Raw genomic sequence first — 5,130 nt, 5'->3', positions numbered from 1 at the left:
TGTATTTTAATTTGATTTGGGTTTGGTGAAAGTATGCTAAATCTGATGACTTTGCAAGTTGGGGTTTGTGGGTACCCTATGGGATAAATGTATGGCATATAAAGTGGTTATAACTAGAGATGTGCGAATAGTATCCACGGATACTCGAATACTAGAAAGTATTCAATAACCGAGATCTTGAATAATGATGCTAAAAGTGTGATCTCGAATACTTTGAATTTCGCATCATACACTGTCGCATGCATTTCATTGGTAGTTGACTTGGAAAAACATAAGAGGACTGTAGTCAATTTGTGCATGCAGTGCAGTTTTAGGCAAGTTTAAGAACTACATCAAATTCGTGGATTAGAGTGGTGAAAAGATATCACTCGACGTGGGGAACCGAAAATGGGGGAAAAAATCCAAAAATTCCCAGTTTCCCCCTCGAAACCCCTTCAAAAAATTGAAAATGGCGACTTTTGGGCACGTTCTGTTACGCATTGAGCTACTATTCCCAAACCATTCCACTCATCGGGAAGATCGTCACGAATTCAAAGGCAGAAAGGATGCGGGCTTCCCCTTATGTCAGTTTTGTTTCTTTATGCCGAACGACGGCTCCGCAATGATGCGTCAAAGTTGAAAAAGGATCGAAATTTTCATTAAAATACATAATGGTAAAAAAAACTGCAAATGCACGGGACCCTTGCTTAATGCATCAATAGACCAATATTCAAAAAATTATTTTCACCACTTCTCATTCTATGCTCATCCAGGATGAACCCACAAGATGGAACTCCCTTTTTTAAATGATGAGGCATCTTCTGTAACAGAAATAAGCCATAAAATTAGCTGCCTCCAACCTGAGTTTTAATGTAAACATAACTCCACCACAGGGCAATGCTATCAAGCAATTGATTGATGTTCTTGATGTTTTGAAGGAGCAACATTTCTTGCTAGTGGAAGTGCAGTCACAGTTTCTTAAGTTGTCCCCTTTGTGAATTGCGTTATTAATTTCCTAGAAACTAAGAAGTTTTCGCACTGTTGACTAATAGGTTTCGTCAATGATTTGCTGTTTTCCATTTAAAGTTGGCATGAATTTCTGGAAAAAAAAGCAATTAGGTTCATATTCACTTTTGCCAAAATTCTTGATGTACGGTTCAAAACTAGTGATTTCCAAGATCCAAATAAAGTTGAGATGATAAAAAATCAGTTGGCTTTGGAGATGACAAGTTCAACAAAACAAGTCACCTAGTAAAAACATGACACCTTAGAAAAAGTGCAGCTGAAAATATCTGATGTAGAGCAACAACAATCAACGTTGGGAATTAATTCAAAATAAAAAGTTGATTATTGAAATATATTTTATTTATACATTCATCAAGTGCAATAGAAGATAAATCATACGTTTAATATGCTTTGCGCAATTCTAGTATTCGAGCAATGATTTAATATTCAAATTCGATATTCGAGTTCGAGAAATCTGCTATTCGACTCATCTGTAGTTATAACCAAACATGTCATGGGCATACCCAGCGAGGGGCAGGGAGGGAACTAAGATCGCAAAAGTCTTAAGGCAAAATCAGTACTGAAGTGAAATGAAAGTATTCAACAAATTTTCTTTAAACCCACGAAAAATTGCATGTATGTATTAGTATAAGATAAGTACCTAAAATAAAACTATTTTTTCAAGGAAATAATCTCATAAACTATTAAAGCGCAGTTATAATTTTCTTAAAATGTTGGTTTCATTCACCTTTTCCATACAAAATGTCATTACTTAACTCGCACCCCCCAAGTTATGATCCTGGGTACGCCCGTAATGTAGGAATTAAGTTAAACCAATTCAGGAGATATATAATGGAAGTCGAATGTCTGAAAAAAATTATTGTTTGAAAGTGAAATTATATTCTATATCACTAAACATTGGAATTATCAAAATTAGATTCTGGAATTTCTTTGAAGTCAGTCAGTAGCGGATACAGAAAAAACTCAAGGGTGGCACAAAATATTTCTTGAGAACTTTTATCAGAATATAAAATAAGTCGTATTCAAAGTTTGAGAGAGTTTCATTTCAATGATTATACAGGGACACAATATAATGCTATCATATGATATAAAAAAGTTAGAATTATGGTTCTATTACATTAGGCAGTGCAGGTGCCTCCTGAAGGGGAGGAGCTCGCCTCCTGCATCTCCCATATGTATCCCCCATTTCATAAGGAAAAATCTCTAAGGCTTTTTAAAAGCCAGGTATTAGTGACGTAGTGACGAGTCAAGTAGGGCAACCTACAAGTATACCTTCTTACACGTCATTCTCGCCGTTGGGATGCAAGCCGTGAATCTCGTAGATTTTGGCTCTGGTACGTCATTTTTACCTTATAAAAGGGATTTTTGGAAGCCAGGTATTAGTGTCGTATGTTATGTCAGAAGGTCTCCTCGTAAATGGTATCATTATATTTTGTTTACTTTTTTTATTGCATTTCGTAGCTTGCGTCGTTGTTGAGTGTTCACTGATCGCCTTATCATCCCTCCCCACAAAAACTAGCTAGTCGTAATGAACCCCCTGCGCTCACCCGCTTCCCGCTGTGTTCCACTCATGACAATGGCCAACAGACCATTTAAAAAAAGTGAATGTCGTCTGCCAATGACAACAGGTGAAGTCAAGTAGGGCAACCTACAGGTATACCTTCTTACACGTTATTCTCGCCGTGGGGATGCAACCCGTGAATCTCGAAGATTTTGGATCTGCCACGTCATTTTTGCCTAAAAAAAGGGCCAGCTATTACTGTCATATATTATGTCAGAAGGTATCTTTGTAAATGGTATCATTAGAATTTTTTTACGTTTTTCCACTGATCACCTTTTCATCACTACCCACAATGTATGGTTATAATGCACCCCCTTGCGCTCATCCTTTTTTAGTGTATTACCTCGCCAGATAAATGGAAATAAAGCCTTCAAAAGTAGAGGTCGTCCAACAATGTCAACAGCTCAAGTCAATTAGGGGAACTTTTAGGTTTACATACAGGGGTGCCGACTTACAAAAAATATTGGGGGGGCCCAAACTGGGGATCTTGCCCCAGGAAATTATGTAAGTGGTGACATTTAGTTTTTTAAGCATTTTAGAAGAGTCATATGATCAGCATTAGAACCCTGATGACTCGAATCCTGATATCTGGACACTCCGGGGGAAGTGACAATCCTGACACATTATTTCGTCACACCCATAACCAATTTTTGAGGGGGCTCGGGCCCCACAGGCGCCATGGAGTCGGCGCCACTGTATACATACCTTCTGACACATTGTTCTTGCCGTGAGGACAGTAGCGTACGCAGAGAAAACTAAAGGGGCACAAAATATTTCTTGAGAATTATAATAGGAATGAAAAATAAGTCGCATGCAAAGTTTGAGATAGTTTCATTTAAGCTGATTATACACATATACAAGATTATGCTATCTTATGATTTAAAAAAATAAAATTGTGGTTCTGCATCGCTAGGCAATCCAATTCGCCCCGCAAGGGGGGGTGCTCGCACACCCTACACCCCCCATGTGTATCCACCACTGGCGTCGGTTCATCTTAAGGAGGAATGTTGGAAACCAAGTACTGCAAATATAGTTGCTTCATTGAAAAATTTTTCCTTAATTTTTTTAATGTAACCTTTAACAGTTACTTATCTTGTTTGAAGCATCCTTTAGCCTTCGTTCATGGTAAGGGTGATATGATAGAATGGTGAAATTAGAGATGAGTGAGGTTCACATCAAGCATAGCTGTTAAATTTTAATCCAAGAAAGCTTTGGGATTGAATGACACTTATTTAGGGAATATCACTCCTTGCAATAACTGGCATCTTGTTTGTTGATAATTACGACTTTCAAAATGCAGATTGCTGCTTTGGGCTACAAAAGTTCTCTTTCAACGTGCCTGCAATGTTAGGAGACAAATGAGAATTTCTGGATTGTGTTGAGAGAAGATAGTTTGAGGTAAGTGCATGTTGACCACAGTAGAATAAGATGTGATTGGATGACTCCATTTCAAATCAGCGGTAACTTTGTGTTGGAAAAGCATAAAGGGCTATTCACGTTTTTCATCTTTCTTTTTTGTACCTTTTATAATTTCTACTTCTCTGATACCTAAATTACTTTTGCTCTTTTCAAATGTCCAAGTTAAAAATATTTGCCATTACATATTTCATTTTTACTTGGCAAATATGTCCCTCAGTTGCTCAAACTTGACCCTCACCAACTCCTTGCTATTGCTCTTCCCCACACCTTACCGGAATTTGACCTTGAGTGACTTATTTCCTCATGTTTCTGCCTGGTTTTCTTGTTCAAAAAAATTTAGCTTCCCATTATATTTTCGCGATTACCAGGAAGTAATGTTATGGGTGATAATATGACTGATTTAACTTTGGCTGATATTGTACGCATGCATTTCCCAAAAAACCTCCCTAATTTTCACCTTCATTTGACTTCCACCTACAAACGGGCAGATTTTATGGCGCAGCGGTTGCAGTCTTCATTACAAATTCCACAATGCCAAAGATATAGACAGATAATTAGTTTATTATCCCTTAATGCATCACGAAATTAAAAAGGTATAATGTGCTCCACTATTAATAACAAGACAATTATATGTCAAAATTTTATAATTATGTCGCCCTTTAGTACTTCAAATGACCCTGTATTTCCTCCATATTCATTTACTAATTGTCGGTGACATTGCTCGAGTACGTAACTATCATAGGAAGGGTCTCAGATGATCAATATTTGGTCAATATACTACTTCATTCATTCACACGGCGCCTTAAGCGCAAACATACGTATAAATTCAGAGGTGAGGAAAGAAAGGGATAGGAACATAGCCGCATTTTTACCCTCTGATTTCTGGCTTTTTTCCACCTACCACAGCACCGTTGTCCTCGTCCTTTTTCCATTATATGTTCCTATCCCTTTCTTTCCTCACCTCTGAATTTATACGTATGTTTGCGCTTAAGGCGCCGTGTGAATGAATGAAGTAGTGTATCGGCCATATTGGCTTATTTCACTTGGGCTCTGCGTGCCCCGAAATGCATGTTCCTGTCTCTTTCCCACTATCGTGTGAGTGTGTACCTTTCCTTTCATCCTTGTGTCCTCGTCCATTCCTTCCC

The sequence above is a fragment of the Ischnura elegans genome, chromosome 4, assembly GCF_921293095.1.
Source record: "Ischnura elegans chromosome 4, ioIscEleg1.1, whole genome shotgun sequence".
Lineage (NCBI taxonomy): Eukaryota > Metazoa > Arthropoda > Insecta > Odonata > Coenagrionidae > Ischnura > Ischnura elegans.
The sequence above is the reverse complement of the archived record's forward strand: the minus strand, read 5'-3'. Positions refer to the sequence as shown.